Consider the following 24,035-nt stretch of genomic DNA (forward strand, 5'->3'; position numbering starts at 1 on the left):
CATTTGGGCTGTTTCCATCTCTTGGCAATCATAAATAATGCTGCTATAAACATTAGTATGCAAATGTCTGTTTGTGTCCTTGCCTTCAAGTCCTCTGAATGCATATCTAATAATCAATTGCTGGGTCATATGGCAATTTTAAACTTAGCTTCCTGAGGTGCCACCAAACTGCCTTCTGGTGTGGTTGTACCATTTTATATTCCATGAAGAGTGGATGTGTGCCTCTTTGTCCACATCCTCCCCAGCACTTGTCATTTTATGTTTTTTTTTGATAATGGCCATTCTAGCAGGTTTCAGATGATATCACCTAGTGGTTTTGATTTGCATTCCCCTAATAGCCAGTAAAGTTATACATCTTTTCATCTGCATTTTAGCCATTTGTATTTCCTCTTCTGAGGAGTGTCTGTTCATGTCTTTGGCCCATTTTTTAATTGGGTTGTTTGTCTTTTTATTGTTGAGTTGATGAATCTTTTTATATATTCTGGGTATTAAGCCCTTATCTGATATGGAGTTTCCAAATATTATCTTCCATTGTGTAGGCTGCCTTTATATTTTCTTGACTAATGTGTTTAATTTTGAGGCATTCCCATTTATCTATTTCTTTCCTCAATGCTCATGCTTTGGGTGTAAGGTCTAGAAAACCATCCCTTATTAAAAATTTATAAGATATTTGCCAACATTTTCTTCCAAAAGTTTTATGGTTTTAGCTCTAACACTTAGGTCTTTGGTCCATTTTGAGTTAATTTTTGTATAGGGTGTGAGATATGGATCCTCTTTCATTCTCTTGTATATGGATGTCCAGTTCTCCAAGCACCATTTATTGAAGAGGCTCCTCTGTCCCAGGTGTGTTGGCTTGACTGCCTTATCAAAGACCAATTGTCCATAGATGAGAGAGTCTTTATCTGAACACTCTATTCAATTCCATTTGTCAGTATATCTATCTTTATGCCAGTACCATGTTCTTTTAACCTCTATAAGTTTGTAATATGCTTTAATATCAGATAGTGTGAGATCTCCTACTTCATTTTTCTTTCTCAGGATATTTTTACTATTCAGGGTATCTTCCCTTCCAAATAAATTTGTTTACTGGTTTTTTTATTTCTGCAAAATAAGTTGATGGGATTTTAATTGGTATTGCATTAAATCTACAAATCAATTTGGGTAGAATTAACATCTTAACTATATTTAGTGTTCCAACCCATGAATATGGTATGCCCTTCCATTTATTTATATCTTCCATGATTTCTTTTAGCAATTTCTTGTAGTTTTCTGTGTATAGATCTTTTGTATCCTTAAATTCATTCCTAAATATTTGACTCTTTTTGTTGCTATTGTAAATGGAATGCTTTTCTTGATTTTCTCTTTTGACTGCTCATTGGTAGTGTATAGAAACATGACTGATATTTCAGTGTTGATCTTGTACCCTGTCTCAGATGTACTCATTTATTAGCTCTACAAGCTTTGCTGTAGTTTTGTTCAACATTTTCAACATATAATATCATACCACCTGCAAACAGTGAGAGTTTTACTGCTTTCTTTCCAATTTAGATGACTTTTATATCTTTATCTTGTCTAATTGCTCTGGCTAGAACTTCTAACACATTGCTGAATAACAATGGTGGCACTATGCAGCCTTGTCTTATTCCTGAACTTAGAGAGAATGCTTTCAATCTTTCCTCATTGAGGATGATATTAGCTGTGGGTTTTTCATGTATTCCCTTTATCATGTTGAGGCCTTCTATTCCTATCCTTTGAAGTGTTTTCCATCAAGAATGATGTTGATTTTTGTCCAATGCCTTTTCTACATCAATTGTGTTGATCATGTGTTTTTTGCTTTTTGATTTGTTCATATGGTGTATTACATTAATCGATTTTCTTATTGTAAACTATCTTATAAACCTAGAATTGATCCCACTTGGTCATGATATACAATCCTTTGAATATGATACTGGATTCGATTTGCAAATATTTTAATGTAGATTTTTGCATCTATACTTATTAAAGAGATTGGCCTGTAATTTTCTTTTCTTGTAGGGTCTTTGTTTGGCTTTGGTATTAAGGTAATGTTGGCTTCATAAAATGAGGTAGGTAGCTTTCCTTCCTTGTCATATTTTTTTGAAGAATTTGAGCAGGATTTTTTTTTTTTTACTTTGCCTTGAGATATTTACTTGGCTTCTCTTGTAATTTCTTCCTTGACCCATTGATTGTTTAAAGGTGCGTTGTTTACCTCCATAAAATTGTGAATTTTCTGGCCCTTGCTTGTTTTTTATTTCCATCCTCATTCCATTATGATTTGAGAAAGTGTTTTGTATGATGTCAATCTTTTAAATTTATTAAGACTTGCTTTGTGACCCAGCATATGGTCTATCTTTGAGAATGATCCATGAACTCTTGAGAAAAATGTGTGTCCTGTTGTGCCGTATAATGTTCTGTAAATGTCTGTTAAATCTAGGTTACTTATTGTATTATTCAACTTCTTTGTTTCTTTATAGATCATCTGTCTAGATGTTCTACCTATTAATGAGAGCAGTGAATTAAAGTCTCCAGTTGTTATGATAGAGGGGTCTATTTCTCCCTTCAGTGTTTGCCTCATGTACTTTGGAGCACTTTGGCTCAGTGCATGAATATTTATGATTGTTTTGTCTTCTTGTTGAATTATTCCTTTTTCAATAGATAGTGTGTTTTTTGTCTCTTTTAATTGTTTTACATTTGAAGTTTAATTTGTTGGGTATTAAAATAGCTACTCTTGCTCTTTTATGGTTGTTGTTTGTGTGAAATATCTTTTCTCAACCTTTCACTTTCAACTTATTTTTGGATTTAAAATGAGTCTCCTGTAGACAGCATATAGATGGGTCCTGTTTTTTAATCCATTCTATTGGTCTATGCCTTTTGATTTGGGAGTTTAATCCATTAACATTTAATGTTATTACTGTAAAGGCAGTACTTTCTTGTACCATTTTGTCTTTTTGATTTTATTGTCATATCTAATTTTTTTCTTTTTTGACATTACTGATAGTTTTCATGTGTACTCTTCTCCAGACCTCTATCTCCTTCCTTTTCTTATCTGCCTGTATTGCTCCCTTTAGTATTCCTGCACAGCTGTTCTCTTGGTCACAAATTAGCTCAATGATTGTTTTTCTGAAAACATTTTAATCTCCCCCTTCATTTTTGAAGGACAGTTTTGCTGGATATAGAATTCTTGGTTGGCAGTTTTTCTCTTTAAGAAACTTAAATATATCATACCACTGCCTTCTAGCCTCCATGGTTTCTGCTGGGAAATCCACAAATAGTCTTATTGGATTTCCCTTTTATGTGTTGGATTGATTTTCTATTGCTGTTTTCAAAATTCTCTCTTTGTCTTTGACATTTGACAATCTGATTAGTAAATGTTTTGGAGTATGACTATTTGGATCTATTTTATTTGGGTATGTGCACTTCTTGGATCCATAATTTTATGTCTCTCATAAGATATGGGAAGTTTCCAGTGATAATTTCCTCCATTAGTCTTTCTCCTCCTTTTCCCTTCTCTTCTCTGGGACACCCACAACACATGTATTCATACACTGCATGCTGTCATTCAGTTCCCTGAGAGCCTGCTCATATTTTTCCATTCTTTTCCCTATATGTCTTTTGTGTGTCAGATTTCAGATATTCAGCCCCCTAGTTCACTAACCCTTTTGTCTTTCTCTTAAAATCTATTGTTCTAGTTTCCATTATTTTCCATCTCTTCTATTGTGCCTTTCATTCCTATAAATGCTGTGATTTGTTTTTTCAAACTTTTGATTCCTTGTTTTTATTCACCCCATGTCTTCTTGGTATTCTCCCTCAATTCATTGATTTTATTTTTGACTTGCTTTTCCATGTCTGTTAGAGGATCTTGAATTAGTTGTTTCAACTCCCTGTATCTCATTTGAGGATTTGGTTTATTCTTTTTACTGGCCCATATCTTAGATTTTGTAGTTTGACTCAGTTTTTGCTGGTGTTCCATTTGATTTCCTTAATTAGTTTACTCTGGATGTTGTTTCACTCTTTTACCTAGGATTTTCTTGCTGGATGGCTTTGTTCTCTATCTATTCTTTGGCAATCAGTTCAACTTATTCTAGGCCTGTAGCATAGGTTCTGTTTAATTGATTAGAATTTTTCAGTTCTTAGTTTTTTTCTTGTCTTTTCTATATGGAACTTTTTTTCTTGAGGCGGGTCTCCCCAGATATTACAGACCTTGGTCAGATTTTCCCAGACAGATAATTACTTGTCTCTAGAGGAATGAGTAGCCAGCATCAGTTTTTCCTGAGGGTGAGATCCATCTGGATGTCAGACTTCTCCATGAAGACTCTAGACTCTGTATTTTTCCTATCCTGCCCAACATTGACTTTCCACCTTGTCTGCCTGCAGCTTCCCGCCAGTTTAAAGTGATGTGGTTCCTTTAATTGCAGCAAGCAGCAGACTCTCTCTACCATGGGTATGGTTGAGACAGAGATGGGGCAATAGGTGGGCTTTAATTGCTTCAGTTTTCCATCCTCTGGGGGTCTGAATTCCTTAAAGGAGGAATTCCACTTGAATTGGGCCCCACCCTCTTTTTCTTGGGGAAGATGCACCCTTTAGGGAATTAACTCCCTTCTTCTGACTGCTTACTTTGTCTCTCAGGCAAGCTTAATCCTGCCCTTGTCTGGAGCAGTCCTGGAGTCTGACATTGGTTCCAGTTCTATTTAATGTGCTGTTAAGGAGTTAAAAAAAAACCCAAATCATACAAAACTTTTTTAGAGCCAAATCCTTGCTCCTCAGGTTTGTCAATCAAAAGTTTAAGTTGGTACATGGCTCTATGTATTTCCAGGCTCTATGTGCCATCTTTTCTTGGGCTCCAGCCCTTTTCCATGTTTTGAGCTGTCCAACTCAAAAAGCCTCTGGTTTTGCTTTTTTTTTTTTTTTTTTCTCATCAGCCTCACCCCTTCTCTGCCAGGGCAAAAATTAGTGCTTATTCTAGGTTTACCTGCACTGGGGACCTGCTTTCCGAAGTCAAACTTTGTTAATTAATCCTGCAATTGAAGTTTGGTTGTGCTAAGCCCTTTCTGCCAGTGAAGTCTGTTTTTTTTTTTCCTCTCAGAGACCAGTCTGCCATGCCCCAATGTTTTGGTGAACGTGGGAATGGCCTAGCAGTAGAATTTCTGTTCATAAAGTAAGGATATCTTCAGCTTTGGTAAATACAAAGAGTTTTCCAAAGTGGTTGTATTCATTTACACACCTGTTTACAATGTATGAATGCTCTGGTTTTTCCATATCCTCACACTGCTTGGTAATTTTTTCATTATTTTTCCATTTTAGTCATGCCAGTGATTTTTAATTCAAGTATTTCCCTGATGCAGTGAAAGGTCACTTGTATATTCTTTTCTGTGATGAGTCTATTCAGAACTTTGTTCTTTTTTTCTATTAGGTTGTCTGTCTTTAAGTGACTTTCCGTGGCTTATAGGAGTTCTTTATATATTCTGAAAATAAGACCTTTGTCACATGTATGTATACTGAGTAGCTTCTCCAAATAGTGGTGTCTTTTCAGTTTTGAATGGTATCTCTCAATGAATAGAAATTTTACATTTTACTATATTCCAATTTATTGTTTTCACCTTTTATGATAATCCCTTTTTGAATCTTGTTTAACAAGATTTTCTACTCCAATATCACAAGACTGTTTCTATTTTTCTTAACTCTTTATGTTTTACTTTTCCCGTTGACATTTGCAGTTCATCATGATTTTATTTTTCAGATATGATGCAACATAGAAGTTGTTTTAGTTTCCTAGGCTGCTCAAGCAAATACCATGAAATGGGGCAGGTTAAACTACAAGAATGTATTTGCTAATGGTTTTGAGGTTCAAAGAAAGTCCAAATGGAGGCATCATCAAGGCAATGCTTTCACTCAGAAGAGTGTGGCATCTGGGACTAACTGCTGGGGATTCTTGGTCCTTAGCTTGTCACATGACAATGCACATGGTAGCCTCTCCTGGACTCTCCATTCTCTTCCAGCTTTCTGAATTTCACTCCACTTACAAAGGATTTCAGTGATAAGATTAAGATCCATCCTGACTGAGGTGAGCTAGAACTTCTTAACTGAAGTAACCTCATCTAAACATGAATTTTCAAATGGCTGATAATATTACAAATGAAATCTTCTGATCCACACACATGGTATATTCCTTCAATAGTATTTTGTGGTTTTCAGCACAGAGTTCTGCATATTTTATTAGATTTACTCCATAGTATTTGGTGCTTTTTTCATTGTGTTTGAAAATTGCTGACATATAGAAATACATTTGTATTTTATACATTTAATTTTATTTATGCAATTTGATAAAGTTACGTATTTATTCTAATAATTGATAGATTATCTTTGATTTTTAAAGTATCTTATCATTTATTCATGCATGAATAATTGAATAATGACAAGTTGTTTTTGTTTATTTGTTTGTTTTGGCATCTTCTTTTCATACTGCACTTCAGGACAGCTCTGCTCTACCTGTTTCTCATCTTCCTAGGAACTCATGCTATCTGGCATATTCTTATGAAAATAGTAAAGGCAAAATATGGTTGCCAAATAATATACAAGACACCATTTAAATTTTAATGAATAAAGCAGTAAGAGCATATGCTATACTAAAGATAAGCATGTTCGTCCATTTTTAGAACTAAATCTGGTAATTCTAATAATAGAGAAAATTACTCTATTTAAGAGACCACACAAGGTCTCTTGAAGCATACTGTCACTTTTGCCTCACTGCTATTGGGCAAAGAGAGTTAAATGGCTGAACCCATACTTAAGGGGCACGGAAATATATTCACCCATGTAATTGAAGTTTTGTGGTTAAAGGCTTGAGTTCAGACAGGCGTAAAACATGGGGGCCAATAATACAATCAAACGACAGTCTAATTAGCAAAAATGGGATTTAGGTAAAGAATACAAGTATTGAAATAATTGAAATTCATTGAAACATAAAAAATATGAACTAATTGATACTTACTGCTTGCTAGGTGCTTTCAATTTAGGTATTATATTTAGGTGAAGAACCAGAGGCTGTTAGACATTAAACGACTTGCTCAAGGGTAATAAATAATAACTTTGAAAAGAAAAAGTGGCCATTTTAAGTCTCTGAGTTCAGCTCTACTTGAGAAATGAATAAAAACAGGTGGTGCTCATTTGGGAAGAAAAGTGATTTTCACATCTTAATTTTGAAGAATGATAGGGCAAAGTAGGTTCATGTTTGTACCTTTAAAAGGCAGAGATTAGCATTCCCAGTGGGTATTCCCAAAACAGGTATAACGCCAATGGGGGTAGTTAGGACAAAAAGAGAAGATGAAAAACTGTGATTTGAAGATTTCATACATTAAAAAATTAATATTTTAAAAATATCTATCTATCCATCCATCTATCTATATCTATCTATCTACTTATTCTATCATCTACCTTTCTAAATCTATCAATTACTTTTTATTCATTTACATGTATTTATTGAATATCTATAAGTTAAAAGATTGTTTAAGTGATGAAACAAAGTTTCATTTAAAGAGATTCAATTTTAAGTGTGCCTTCATAGGACAAGTTTTTTTTAAGCAAAGCATTTTTTAGCAAATTTTATTGATATATTCACACATGATATGTCCATCCAAAGTACACAATCATTGCCTCATTGTGTCATGACTTAGTAGTGCAATAATAATCATCTTAATTTGAGACTGTCCTCTTTGTTCCAAAAAGAAATTATCAAATAAACACAAAAAAGGAAAACCAAAAGCGCTCATGTCCCTTATCTCACCCTATTACTGACTCCTAGTATTGATGTGGTCCACCTGCTACTGTTGAAAGGATTTTAAGTTTAACTATAATCCATAGTTTGCAATAGTTATTAGAAAAGCACTTTTGATTGGATTTATGCTAATGCTTTATTCAGCATCACCTCTGCCATCATTTACATATTAACATATATATAATTTTTTTTCACGTCACTCTTTGAGTCATTCTGTACACAGAGAATCTCAAACTCCAAATGGAGACGGCAATAAGTATTGTGAGATTCGAGGCAGGAATACCCTGTAAGCGTGGTGGGTGGAAGTGATGGTGGGAGTATGGGAGGGAAAAAGGGTGGGGGTAAGAGGATGGGCTTTGGGTGTTTTGAGGAGTGGAAGATTGGGGTGGGGGTGAAAGGGCAGGGGTTGGATGAAGAAGAGTTCCTGTTTAAACTCTAAACTTATGAATATGAAGGAAAGAGAAACCTAGAACTTACTGCACTGCCTTCCTTAGGGTCAGGGCAGAGCAGTGCTCCCTTTCCCATCAGTTTCTTCTTCTGAGCAAGACTCTCTCCTTGGTGGGGGGCCTGACCTCCCAGCCTCCGGGCCACCCAAAGGATCTAGTTCAGCTCCCATCACTGTGGCCCAAAGCCCACCCCATGGAGAGCAAGGCTATCCAGGTCAAAATATTTCTAGTGGAGAAATGTTGAGAAGGGGTCTGATCCATCCTCTTGCCTCTGGCTCCATGGGCTTCCCCAAGGACTCTGGCATCACTTAGAATTGGGAATTGGGCTGCTTCTGTTCTCCATAATAGCAGGGCTTTTTGCATCATTATAAGCTGCCTTTTTTTCCCGGGTTCCTCAAAGTTTGTTCCCAAGCTGGTTCACCAAAGCTTGGAACATCTCCACTGAGCAGGGAGCTCTGATCCCTAAACTGAATCCCAATGAGCATCTATCCTTGCCCTTCAGCTTTGACTTTGCTTCAACCCCCTCAGCCTAGTCACATTCCAAGCTTCAGGCCCATAGTCTCCACGGTGGGCCCTTGGCATTTCTTTTTTCTGAGAAGTTTAATTGGCAACATAATGGAACAACCTTAAAAATAACCCAGCAAATCCACTTTTCAGGACTCCTATCTGCCAACTGGGGTTCGGCCTGTCCAGCCCTGTGGGTTGACTGAGTTGGGGCTGAATCCTCCAAGAGCCATGGAAATAGGGGCCATGGGTGAGCCAGGCTTCTCACACACTATGGGTATGATAGTTTGGAACTGTATGTGCCCCAGAAAAACAAGTTCTTAAACTTAATCATATGTCTGTGGATGTGGACCCATTGTAAGTAGGACCTTCTGAAGAGGCCACTTCAGTTGAGTTGTGGTCCACCTCAATCAGGATGGGCCTTAACCCTCCTGCTGGAATCCTATCTATCATGTGTCATTCTATCATCTATCTTTCTATACCTATCAATTAATTTTTGTGGAAACACCACTCCCTGGACCTACTGTGTAGTAAACTTCACTCTTGAGAACGCATAGATATCCACTTTCATTCACAAGGCTACATCATTGGAGAGAAACTACAAGATTAACTGAGTGTGTACTACCTAAGTGCTGTGACCATCTTTCCAAAATAGGTAGGCTCCATGCTTTATAGAATCCTATTGTTTTGTAAACTTATTATTAAAGGATGTTGATGTCTGTGAACTTTAATAATTGAGTCACATTTTCTCCCCTTTGGGGCTATATAGAAAATAATATAAATAACTATTTCAGAGTTATTTAAGTTCTTCATCTATCTATTATATAGCCCTCTACATTAATAGGTGGTCTGCTACAATGAAAGGAAATTAGCAAGGGAAAATATGGGGGGAATGGTTTGCTAAGTAACCACATTGGATATGGGTGTCAAAGCTGTGTTTGACTATTCAAGTACTTGAAAATATGGAAGACCATTAAAGTCACAAGATCTAAGATTGATTAAGCAGTAAGAGGCTTTACTCTCATTAATATTTCAAAACTCACAAATGGATAAAAATTCTTTAATTACCAGGTCAAAATGAGTATATTCTTCATCTTAAAAATGTGTTTATAAATGATTCTACGACCAGATAATCAAAGCTCTGAATTCAATAAATATCCTGAGGGAGCACTAAATTGTTCTGTATAATAAGAACTATTCTGAAAGTTCAATTCCGGGAATTATCAAGACTGGATTTTCAAGAAAGGAACCTTTCTCAGGAAACATCCTGAGAAACCATGTCAATTGAGTATGCAATATCACTGTCCTGAGAGCAAGCTGTTGGCAATGCCAGAAAAATAATAATATCAAAATGCTCCATTAGACAACATAATAAACAATAATATAACAATAACAATGGCTATAATTCTTTGAACTTTGATATATGCTAGGCATTGTTAAATGTTTAATATACCACATTTGATTTAATTTCAAGATAGCCATTTTTCACATTTAATACCTGTGGAAATAGATTCTTCTTAAAATAGATGACCTTTTACAATCTTGTGTGCAAGACAAAAACAATTAACTACTTGACATTGCTTGCATATGCACAAACTTGGCCATTGCTGCTCAAATTTTTCTCATTTCTACTCACTAGGTACTATATATGTTAAGTTTAATTGCTGTTTGAAATGATTTCAAAAACTTCATGCTATGTAAAATATTTTTAAAGCATTAATATATGTACAACAGGTCACAGAAACAAAACAATGTATGCTGACAAATATGTAAATGACCTCTAAATTTGGTACTAGTGAATGAAAATTCATCAGAGGACTGATCACAATTCCATATTTTTTTTGCAAGCTACAATCAAGTGCTTTCAGGACCTAAGAAAGGAAGATACCCATAACTGTGGAATCTCTTATGCATTGTTTCTGAGCTATGTGAGAAAGAAATTCCTATCACAAAGCAAACCCCAGCAACTAAGGGCAGGAACATTGCCAGGTCTATTAAAATAAATGAGAGAAACTTGAAATCAACAGATATGCTTAAACTTTCCATGAAGAAGATCATCATTAAGGTGTTGAAGATCAACTTGTCCAAAACTTATTGAACAAAAGTTGCTTAAATTTCCAACAATCTACGATTTAAATGAGAAAACATTTTGAAATTTTGTGTTTAGAGAAATAATAAATTGACATTAAAGACAGCTTCATCATGAGTGTCAACAATGTGGAAGAAAATCCCAGAGATAAAATTGTAGAATTCTCTTAATCAATGTTGCAAAACTAATGCTTCAATTGCACAGAAAACCATACTGTGTGATTTTTTTTAAAAAATGAAGAAGCAGCAATGTAGAAATCCAAAAATTTGCGTTTAAAAGTGACATAATACTTAGACAAAATGTTGTATAGACATACAGATATTATTAAGCCATAAAAAGGAATGAAATTTTGATGCATACTGCATCGTGAATGAGTCTTGAAGAGATCATGTTGAGTGAAATCATCCAGACCCCAAAACACAAATAGCGTATGATCCTGCTTATAAGAAATACGTAGAAGACACAAACTTCATAGAGACAGAGGGTTTTTTATAGGTTACCAGGGACAGGGAGGAAATACTGGGAAGAAGAGTTACTGCTTAATGGGTGGGTAGTTTGAGGTGATGAAAAAGGATGGGTAATAAACATTGGTGATGGTAACCCAGTAATGTGAGTATATTAATACTCCCAAATTGTACATGTGAATGTGGTTAAGATGAGAAATTTTGTGCTGCAATTGCTTTTACTACAGTAAAAAGTTGTTTTGTTTTGTTTTGTTTTTTTAATTGACTTGGAAGAGTCAGGCTCTAAATGTGATAAGTTTTAGGACATCTAAACAAATGCATTTTTCTTCCATTTCCTCTTACTATTTACATAAGTTTTAACGTTTTCATTATATATGTATAAAATGAAAAGAAAATTTATGTGAAATAAAGAATTATTGTTTATTTCTTATGAGAAGATTGGTCTAGGACTACTGTAAAGTTCTTTTTCCTACTGACATTAATAATTCTAAGGAAAACCCAAACTAATGTTCAATGGCAGCCCCAATGATAAAGAAATGTTGGCTAAACAATCCTTATCTTCATTTAACATACAGTTATGGCTCAAATATATAATTTTTTTCTCCAAAAAAGTTTCTCCAGACTCAGCTTGATCATACATAATTTCCATCTACTCTACATCTTAAATGGTATTAATTAGCCCCATACATTATAATCTACAGTAATAAAAATAGTTTACCTTGCTTATCTTAAAATCAACATTTGTTCTAGAATCCAAGGATTTGAACAAGTTTTATTTCTTCCATCTATTCCTTTAACTTTCATTAAACTTCAACTATAGCAATTTAGCTTTTTCTTTTTAAAAAATACGTATTTTCGTTTTACAGAGAATCCCCAAATTCTTGATCAACTTTCTCTAGAACATAAGTAGCTGCATTTCATTTTCTATGGGTAAAATGAACAAACCAAAACTAAACTTCCTATATGTACTGAATCTTGGTTAGATTTATGGGATACATATTCCAAAACATATTTATTTTCTGCTGTTCTTAATAATTTGAAATTTGTGATTTTTAGCCACTATCTTTAAGAAGCAGGTTGCAGTAAACCTAAACCCCTTCTTCTGAGTAAGACTGGGAACCCAGAGTCAATTACTTAAGTAGAATTATTATTATTCTTATTATTTTTCATGGGCAGGCATCAGGAATCGAACCCGGGTCTCCAGCATGGCAGAAGAGAATTCTGCCACTGAGCCACCATCTCATCACACTAGAATTATTTTTTTCTCTAAATTTAATACCTAACACTTACGGATTCAATGTGCTACTATTTTATTCTATCAGACAATCTTCATATACCCTCGTGTATGTTATCTGTTAGTTTCAAATGACTCAGAGAGCTGAAAACTAGCAGGTCACGAATCACTTGCTGCTTCTCTGTCTAAAGTAGAATAAAACACTTCAGATTATATAGTGCTGCCAGAGATTCTATCACAAATAGCACACACTGGATAAGCTTAAACAATAGGAATTTACTGGCTCCAGAATTTGAGGCTAGAAGAAATCCTAAAGCAAGTTATTGGCAGGATTTGTTTTGCCCTCAAGGATTGTAGTATTCTGGGGCTTGCTGCTGGCAATCTTTGGCTTTTCTTGGTGTGTGTCCTATCTCTCTTTATAGGGTGATGTCCTCTCGTTTCTGCTCTTCCACTTCCCTCTGACTTCCTGGAAACCCAAACCAAAGTCCACCTTGCTTCAGGTAGCCATATACGAACTGAAAACAACATACATCTTAAAAAAGTTCAATTTACAATGGGCTCACACTGAAAGATACACAGATTACAACTAAGAGCACGTGTTTGCTGCGGTACTTAATTCAGCCTACCACATATAAGTTCTCCTAGAGTTCTTCTAACTTCAGGAGATGTTAACCGAAATCGGAGAAATTAAATGAATCGACCAATGTGTTACAGTTGTTCTGCAGTGGGCTGATATAAGAGACACGACTCCCAAATCTTGGTTCACTGCACTGTGCTGGCTCTTCAGAGTCTGCTTATCACATCTTCCTAATTACATTAGTTAAGGTTGTTTCTTATCCTTTAACAAATAATTTCTCTCAATACCTAAAACCCATTTGTTTTTATATTTTTAATCGGCCTTGTTTTTAGAAAACCTGATTCAATCCATAGTATCTTAAGGAAGCTGAAAACATAAACTTTTGGGTCAGAAATATATTGAATCAAATCTGGAGTCTGTTACTTGCTAACTCTGTTGTAATGACCTTATTTAAGTTTTCTTTAAAAAATTATGTAATAGAAATAATATCTGCTTATAAGATTGTTGAGAAATCGTATGAGATATGAAACTGCATAAGTTACACCTGCGTCATCGCAAGCCTTTAATAGTGTTAACAATTTTATTATGATTGAGAAAATTGAATAAAATAGACAAAAAATGTAAATATAATCACAAGGTGAAAAAGTTCCAAACATTTATTCTTTTTGCATAGCTGTTCCAAGTATTCTAATAAGGTGACTAATGTGATTACATTGCAGAGAGGAGAAGAGCATCATCTCTAGAGTGATGTAGAGGCCTAGGAAACCAGGAACTTGACAGTTTTGCTTCCTGTCACTCATCACTCCAAGTTCCATCTTCATGACAATAAGCATAAAGGGATTGAAACTGCAATAAGATGATACTACACAGCTATCAGAATATATATATACATATATACATAAAGATTGATCATACCAAGTGTTGCTGGGGATGTGAAGCCACCGGAACTTTCTTAATTAGCTAGTGTGAATGTAAAATGGTATAGCTGCTATAGAAAACAATGCATCAGTCTTTTGAAATGTTACAGATCTATCGATTCCATTTCTAAGTATTTACTCAAGAGAAAAGAAAGCATTTGTACAAAGACTTTGTACACAAATGTTGATTGCAACTTTATTTGTAAGAGCATAAAATAATTAATAACTCTAATGTTCAACAATAGGCAAGTTGACAGATGCGGTTATATTCATACAATGGAATATTACTCAGCAAGTATAATTGTTGGACTATTTTCACTCTCATCAACATGAATAGATCATTAGAATAATTATACCCAGTGAAAAAAAGTACATATGGAAGGATTCCATTATAAAACTCTAGAAAATGCCTGATTAACTATAGTTACATAGTTTGCTGTTGCCTGGGACAGATGTGGGAAGGGCATAGCATGTAGGCACATGAGAAAAATTGGAGCATCGATGACTATGCTTGAAAGTGATGATGTTTTCACAGATAAATGTAAAACATCAATTTTCACACTTTAAATATGTGCAGTTTATTGTATGTCAATTATAGTCTACAGAAGGCTTTATAAAAAAAAGCACTACACACAATGTGGTTTCTCTTTGATAGGACTTTTAAGGTCTCGAGCTTTATAAGTGCAAAAATTGAAGCACAGAGACACTGCTAGAAAAATGATACTTACAAAATTAACCAGATTAAAATTATCCTCATTATAAGAATGACAAGTGTTATTTCATTTTTATTTTCTTTATAGTATCTTAAAAGAATTTCCTCATTTTATGGAGTAAGGTACTGAATCAGTAAATCAATTCAAATACTGAAGTGTAGGTTCTGAAGGGTTCTTACTCATTCGTTATATTGGACTGGGTCAGACTTGGCAACTTGAGGATCCTTATGAAGTGCAGTAAAGAATCTACTTAAGAAGAACATAGATAATCCATAGATTTCCCAGGAGAGCAAGGACCATTCTATGACAGCAAAAATATACCTGCGGTTAACTGGAAAAAAGAAGGAAAAACTCCACCTCAAAGTGTCCTCAAGACAAGGGAGATATGGGTGTTATTTTTAGCTGGGGTGAAGGTTGTAAATAATGCAATGCTCTGGTCACAATGGTTTAGCTTCACGTCCTCCCCATTTTTCTACACAAACAAGAAGGCTAGAATCAGTTATAGCTGTTTCCAATCGCGATTTATACTCTAGGACTAAAAGCCTAGTCAAATACACTTAAAAGACAGAACAACAAAAATCATACTTTATGAAAATTCAGACAAGGGCATAAATTGAAGTACAAAAATATTCTTTTACAATGAAAACCATAGGAATGAACAATTTTGTCACTGTGGAATTTTACTCCAAATAAGTAAATTGCTATGACTCAAATTGCCACCCTAAAAAGCAGGTATTCAGCTTCCCATCTTTCTTTATAAAAACTGTCAAATGTCAGGCAGAGAATTAGTATTTGAAGAGAAATATCTTATATAGGGCAGGTGTTTTGTGAATGTCTTTGACTGACAAGAATTCTGCTAAAACCTGGCCTGAAGAAATTAAACCCTACTGTTTGTTGTCATTTAAACTTAAGGGATACTGGGAAGTTCCCCACCCTCAAAATCTCTCTCCATTGGCCTGTCAAAATGCCTGTAATTTCACCATTAGAAAGTCACTCCTTTCAACCAGCTGAGTCTCTGAGTGAGCAAAGGCACAGGAGATAGCAAATGTATGAATACTTGATTAAACCTGTAACGGGCCTGAACACTAGGCCGAGGGAAACATTTTTGCCGACTAGTGAAGACTTTTAACTATCAAAAATATAGTTACATCATTTAGGGTAAAGCATTGACCTGATATGTACTAGGTCAAAAAAAAATCTTCATTATTACAGTTTATTATCAGAGGTGCTGAAGTGATGCAAATTTATTCACTTATTTCATTCTATTACAGTGCAAGAAGGGATTCTAGAGAACACAAAAATCAGTGATAACTTTTAAAGCAGTCAGGAACAACTGAGGTTATTAAAAAATGAGTGCATTGAATCACTTAGTGAAAATGTGTGCATTTCATATGTGAGAGAGGTGGGAATATTTTCAATATCATGCAGAAATACTCTGAAGGGACCGTTATTATTATATCATAGTTTATGCCCACAGAGAGACAAGATTTTAATTATTCATAACTGAAGTCTCTTGAGTCACATAACAGCAGCAAACATATACAGCAATTAATAAACAGCCAAAAGGCTCAGTCTCCAAGAATGAGGTAGAGGAAACTGAACACAGAGAGATCTGCTTAGGAAAGAATTTTAAAGTCTCACCCAAATCTCAAGTGTGTAAGTTCTGCCTTCCCTTGCCATGTCATAAGCCATTCTTCTGACATGTAATTCCAATCAGATTTTGTACAGGGGCATGTGCTGAATTGGTGTTGCTTCCCTGCCTTTACTCTTCTGACATTTGCTGCTGTTTTCTGGGCATTCTCATTTGCCTGCTCCCAAAGCCCATCTATACTGAAGTGGATATAACACACAGATCAGTGACCAGATACCCACAATATAAAATGCTCATCTCATCCCATCCCATCTATTTTTCTATCGAGTAGAGGGAGGAGGTTATCTAATCTGCAGTGGAACCATTCTATCATGTTCTTTGGACATACATTACACCTGTGTAATGCCGTCTGCTTTTTAAAATACAAGTCTTTCCTCTTAATTCTCTATGGCTTTTTGAAGCTGTTGCCTCCAATTACTTCTTTTTACTTAAAAAAAGAAATTTCTTTGAGATATACTATATATTCACGTACCTCTTACTTTTATTCAGAGTTCACATTTGCTAAAACTGGACTAAGCTCAAATAACTTTTAAAAGAGAGTAACATCCTTCAGGATGAATTTTGCAAAATCTGTTTTCTTCTCCCTGTGTTCAGAGAGGGTGGCCTCTTCAAACTAAAAATGCACACTTTGCTTTTGACAGCTCTGCAATGATTGGGTGCAGCAGGAAATAGTGCCTGACACATAAAACCTCCTGATTCAACTATGCAATATTTATTTAATAGCCAACATAAATAAAAATAAAGTATTTCCTGGAACATTTTTGCTCACACACTGTCTGGCTGCATTGCCAGCAACTTTTCAGAGCTCTGCATTAGAAAACTTTTATTTGCTTCCCACTATACCATTAATCATCCTCTCTGATCTAACTCTGATTGGACTATCTTTCATTGATAATAAAATGTAGGTATTACTTGGGAATATATTTTGAATATATTTCAGGAAATACAATAAAGATGGAAGGAGTATAGCTTGATAGGATACTATTGAATTACTATAAGATAAAACCTTAAAGGGAAAAAAACCTTTTCCTTGCCCTAATTACTCATTACCTGAGCCTTGTTATGGCCTCACTGAAGAGCCATTATTGCTTACTGATTTGGGTTTTTAGGTGATTGGAATAATCACATACTTGATGGATCCAAATTTCAATTACTAGAGGAGGACCAATATAATTCAGTCAATGGGAAAAAATTCAGAGAAATCATCACTTGTAGTAGATTTTATAGGCAAGTTAAGATCAAGCCTGATTATCACCACAGTATGAAACCTGATTGAGATACAAAGGAGATTGCTGGGAATTCTCTGTTGTTTGGGGGAGGGAAAGAGTATTTGTGAATATGACAAAAGTTTCCCTGCACTAGCAGGAAATCAGTAATCATAAATAGAGCAAGTCTATATTGCTGAAAAAGGCTGCAGAAGAGGATTGGAAGATTAAGTGACAGAGGAATATCCTGATGGAATTGACCTTGATGAAATTAATTAATTAGCAAAACCAATTCTTATCATAAAAATCAATGAACCAGGGGCGGGCCACGGTGGCTCAGCGGGCAAAGTGCTTGCCTGCTATGCCGGAGGACCTCGGTTCGATTCCCGGCCCCAGCCCATGTAACAAAAACGGAGAAACAGAATACAATAAAACAAGAAAATGTTTAAAGATGTTTCCCTTTCTTCCTTCTATCCTTCCTTCCTTCTCTCTGTCTTTCCTTTAAAAAAAAAAAAAAAAAAAAATCAATGAACCAAATAAGATTCATGTTCCTTTAAAAGAATCTAATTTCATTTCAATTCAAATAATTATTTCAATATGCATCATTGTGAGTATCATCTATTTTCTGAGTTAAAGTCTAAGACAGATGATAGACGTGATAGATGTGGATACATACATATGTACATACATACAGACAGACAGAGCAATGGATAGGTGATAGACAAATAAAACACAAAGCACTCCCATGAGTTTGTTGCTTAACTAAAATAAGTTGGTACCATCTTTCATATTTCTTTCTGATACACTCTTTGCTCTGTTCTCAACTTCCTGAAGGATGCTGCAATCTTTAATAGAGATGAGAATTAGAGGAGGCGAGGCCATTAAACGGCAATTCAAATTTTTCCTACCACCATATTCTATGACATATTATGATATGTTTGGATTAAAAGTATCATTATATTAGCCCAAATGTCTGATTTCTATCATCACGCTTTTCCACTAACAGAAATAAATAGATATGACAGGAAAGATTCAAATTTTTTCCACTCATTAATGTTGCATTGACTAAAGAAGACTTCAGTGAGACCAACCTTTTATGCTTTCTTTGTTCTTTTAAAATTTTTTACACACTTTTATTATTGAAAATTTTAGAGACCTACGAAAGTGGAGAGATTAGCATAATGAACCCCACATATCCATTGCCAGCTACAAAAATTTACAACACATGGTCAATCTGGTTTTCTCATCACCCTATTCATTTCTCCCACCCTTGCATTATTCTGAAGAAATCCAAGATTTTGTGATTTTGCCCATAGTTATTATATTATATAGCTATTAAAATAAATATGCTTTCCAAACAACTATAACGTATTATCAAAATTTTAAATGAGTAATAATTTCTTTGTATTGTCAACCATCCAGCTAGTGTCACATTATTCTGATTGTCAATTTTTTTTTTACAGATTGTTTAAAACAGGATTCAGAGATCAAAATAAATTGTGAGTAGTTGATATTTCTCAAAGAGTCTTTAAGTCTATATTTCCTCCCTCTGTTTCTCAATCTTTTTCCTTCCTTCTCTGTCTCCCTTTCTTTCTCTCTATTTCCCTATTCTTTCCATCTTCTCTCTTTTCATAATTTTTGTTGAATAAACTGGTCATACCTATAGAACGTGCCATAGTCTGGAGTTTTCTGATTATATATTAATGGAGTTCATTAAATGCTGAATTTTTCACTGTGTTACCTGTAAATTGGTTTGGAGCTATATATTTGACCAGTTCTTGTTTGCTTGGAGATTTTTAACCAATTCCTCAGGGAAACTGGCTGGCTAAAGTAGAGATAAAATTTCTCTTTTCTAACTGCTGAAGTCATCACTTTTCCTTTTAAATTCTTCAACTGAGTGGATGAGATTCCTCTGATTGTTAAGGCAATCTCCTCAGTTGATGGTAGATGTAATCAGCCATAAATGCAATCAACTTAATGATGATTTATGTCCATGAAATATACTCATGGTAACAATTAAGTCTTTACTTGCTTGACCAAACAACTGGACACCATTACCTGGTCAAGTGGGCACATAAATATAACCATCACACTAGTAAAATATGTGAAAAATTGTACAGCATAATCTATAAGTGCTATAAAATGATTAATAATAATGTCAACAATGATTCTAATGTTTCAGACCTCTGGAGGATGGAAATACAATAGTCCAAATTGGCTAGCTCCTTTCCTTCACTTCTCAATTTCCATTACACCTTAATTCCTCAATTTACTTATCATTGAATGTTATAATTCCCTGTAAAATAACATTCTTGTCAAATCCAATGGACATTTATCAGATTTTGATTCTAATTAAATTATCCATTATAGTTCATGTTTCTTTGTTTTTTGGAAATTCTTTTGTTTTTTGAAAATTCCTCTTATCCTTATTTTTGTGCTATTCTACACTTTTGGTTCTTCTTCATCCTCTTCAATATTTTTTCTGTTTCTTTAAGCCATTTGTAATCTCTTTTCTGCTTCTTCTTAATGCCCTACCTCAGACAACCACTGATATGCTTTTCTGTTTAGGATATGATTGTATTTTCTAGAATTTTATCAGTAGGTACAATAGAAACAACAGTAGGTTCATATCTTCTGGCTTCTTTCACTTAACATAATTATTTTGAAATTAATCCATGTTGTGTATGCCAATAGTTAACCCACTGATGATAAATATTCCATTGCACACATACATCATAATTTGCTCATCTGTTCATCTGTTGATTGATATATGAATTGTTTCCAGTTTTGGGCTATTACAAATATATCTATTGCAAAAGTGTTTAATTTCTTATATGGATATGCACTTTTCATTTATCTTGGAAAATATTTAAGCTTAGAGTTTTGGGTTAGCCTAGTAGGTATATGTTTAGCTTTTTAAGAAACTATTAAGCTATATTCCAAAATGATTGTACCAGTTTACAATCCCAATAGCAGTGTGTAAGAGTTCCACTTGCCTCATTTCCCCACCAATACTTGGTATTGTCAGAATTTAGCCATTCTAATAGATTTGTGTCATCTTACCATGGTTCTAATTTACATTTGCTGATGAATGATGATGTTAAACTGTTTTTAATGTGTGCTTTTCCATTTTTATATAATCTTTTGTGAAGTGTCTTAAATCTTTTGCCCATTTCTTGGTTGGATCATTTGTTTTCATGTATTTTGAGAGTTCTTCATATATTCTGGATACAAGTCCTTTAGTAGATTTATGATTTTCAAGTAATTTATTTCTGCTTTGAGTGTTTTTAAAGAGCAGAAGATCGAAGTTTTGATGAAGTCATTTTTTCTTTTTACTTTATGGGTCATGCTATTGGTGTTATAGCTAATAAATCTCCTGCTTAATTAGAAATGTAGATTTTCTACTTTGTTTTATTGGTATCTGATAGTGGCTTTCATTTCCAATTCACTAACAACTAATAACGTTGAAGTTTTATACTTTCAGGTTTTATATTTACTCAATTTGTTGTATTGACCTGGCAATTTTGTGAAAAATCCATTTGCTGTATAAGTATGAGTCTATTTATGGACTCTCTATTCAATCCCACTGTTCTACTTGTCTATCTTGATATCATACTCTCCTGATTGTTAGAGCTTTATAAGTCAGATGATGACACTCCTCCACCTTTTTCTTCTTTATAAATTTTTCCATTTGGTTATTCTCAGTCTTTTGTATTTCTATATGAATTTTAGAATCAAATATTCAATTTCTACAAAAAATAAAGCCAGCTGAGATATTGATTTGAATTGTGTTAAAACTATAGATCAATTTGAAAGAACTGCAAGCATAATATTATCGACTGCTCCAATAAACTGACACAGTATGTCTCTCTATTTATTTAATTATTCTTAAATTTCTCTCAATAATATTTTGCAGTGTTCAGAATACAGGTCTTGAATCTATTTTATCAGGTTTATTCCTAAATATTTCATATTTTGACATGATAATGTTATTTTAAAATTTAAATTTCCAATTGTTCATTGCAAATTCACACACACAACACAATTGATTTTATATATTGTTCTTAAATCATGCAAACTTACTAAATTCACTTATTACTTCTAGTAGCTTATTTGTAGATTCAGTTGGATTTTCTATGTAGATAATCAGGTCATCTGTGTATAAGGAGATCTTTACTACTCTTTTTCTAACTTCAATACCTTTTTCCTTGCTTTAATGCACTGGCTAGAACTTCTAGTACAACACTGAGTAGAAATAGTAAAAATATATATCATTGCCCTTTTGCTGAGCTTAGGGGAAAATTTTCAGGCTTCAGAATTTATTATGATGGTAGCTGTAGGTTTTTTGTAGACATATTTGATCAGATTAATAAAGTTCTTTCTATTAATAGTTTGATGAGAAGCTTTTAGAAAGAATATATACTGGATTTTGTTAAATGCTTTTTTTTGCATCCACTAAGATAATCATGTGATTTTTCTTTTTTTTAGTACATTGATAAGATGAATTATATTCTTTGAATTTTGAATAATAAACCATTCTTGCCTTCCTGGGATAAACACTACCTGGTTATGACATACTAAAGTGGTTTAAAAACACACTTGACCTATGCTTTAAATCCTTTCAATACTTATAGCATAATTTATTTAACCCTTACCTACAGTTTTACTTTTTTGTGTATTTGTATGAAAAATTATCATCTTCATCGGGAGAAATTTAATAACTCTCATAGCCTGAAAATCACCAAAATCTTCTCTTGCTGCTATTTCCAATCTCTTTTCTCCACATCTAAAGCCTCTCATCAAGTCCCCCCAAAGCCCTTCTTCATTGAGCTATAAATTCAAAATCAAGTTCTTAGATCATATCCCTCTTTCACTTCCTTAGTTTACATTCTCTCTTCCTGTCTCTTTTCTCTTTTTTCTGATATTCACTTCCTTTCTGAACTTTCAACAAATATTTAGCAAACAGCGTAGCATGATTTACACATTGGAGTGTAGGCTTATCACAAACTCAGCCCCTTGTTTCTTGCAATTCACAGTCTAATCAAGGAAATTGATAGGAATCATCAAACTATAAAAATTGAGAGGAAAAAATAAGAGTAATTGTATAGGTCCAGTGCTTTTGTGTGAAAGTTCAAGGACTGATGAATTTTTCTTAGGTTCAGGTGATGAGACATGTTTTCAACTATTAATAATGAAGAGTCCTGGAGTTAACTGTTTGATTAAGTTCCTGGCTCAACAGCTTAGTAACTGTGAGAAATTGAGCAAGATGCTGAATCCATGTATCTTCTTGTTCTTATCTGTAAAGTGGGGATAGTAATAGTATCTACTTATAGTATCAATATGAAGTATGTAAAAAGAAAATGTATGTATTAAAAAATGTGTGCTCCACAAAATCTTAATAAATCTTAATCATCAAATTTATTTTTTTATATTCAACATATGCTGTTAGACTTTCCTGATAAGAGACACACGTTTCTGATTATTTTGATTTTTGATTATCTATGATTTTTAATTGCTCTGAGTATCTCCAACTGTCTCCTCCATTCTTAAATGCTTATTTATATTCCGTGAACTTTGATCACAAATCTGGATCTTGGCTAATGGTATTGGCAGTATTTTGATTTGGGGAGTTACTATACGTGTAACTTTCAGTTGACTTCAGTATTCTTACATAATGCCTACTCCAGACATGTGACATTGAATAATCTTCCACCATCAAAGCCTTAATTCTGAAAAGTGGAAGTCCACTGGGATATTGGATATTAAGCCAGATTTTTTACTGTCACATATGTGTTGAAAAATAATTTTTCCTCACTCTTTAGCATGTTTGGCTGATATCTATAAAAATATTTCACAGTCCTTATTTGAGAATTATCATCTCAAAGCCACATAGATTTGAGCTATGGTCATATTTTGTTCAGTAACCCTAGCTTTTGAGCCATTTCTGAACAGGGGAGAATACCTGTGTCTAATATTGAAAATTGGATCCTCTATTCTTATTCATAAAGACTACAAGTTGTAAACTAAGTCTAGAAATGTTGGTCAAAAGCAGACAAAGGAAGTCTATCAAGTAGTAAAGGGAAGAAATAAACATCAATTGTGATCTTATCAATCAGTCCAGAAGAAAGGATGTTACCTCCACTTGTTGCTCCCGGGTCTATTTCTTGGTATTTTACTACTAGTGTGTATGACATTTTTAATTAACACACATGCACATATATACTTTCTCTTCCCTTTACCCCACTATGGAACATAAAGTGGGTTCATAGTTAAATTTTTAGCCTAAAGGTGAATAATGATATAACAGTGATATAGACAAGTATTTGAAATCTGAATCTTGAAAGTGATAATAGTGGCTAATCTCTGAATATAGAAGTTGGGTATGACTTCTGGTTGTCTCTAATTGGGAAGATTATGGGTGCATTTATGATTGTATGTGTGTAAAT

The 24,035-nt window shown here is 34.2% G+C and overlaps 1 long non-coding RNA gene across 1 annotated transcript in view; it reads left to right on the top strand.

Moving 5' to 3' along the window:
- Window positions 1-24,035, top strand: part of LOC143668078 (uncharacterized) — a 181,684-nt gene that overhangs the window by 90,562 nt on the left and 67,087 nt on the right. Inside the window, exon 2 of the long non-coding RNA XR_013168283.1 lies at window positions 19,053-19,088. This is a non-coding gene — a long non-coding RNA (uncharacterized LOC143668078). The remainder of the gene's footprint in view (window positions 1-19,052; window positions 19,089-24,035) is intronic.

The sequence above is a fragment of the Tamandua tetradactyla genome, chromosome 24, assembly GCF_023851605.1.
Source record: "Tamandua tetradactyla isolate mTamTet1 chromosome 24, mTamTet1.pri, whole genome shotgun sequence".
Taxonomy (NCBI): domain Eukaryota; kingdom Metazoa; phylum Chordata; class Mammalia; order Pilosa; family Myrmecophagidae; genus Tamandua; species Tamandua tetradactyla.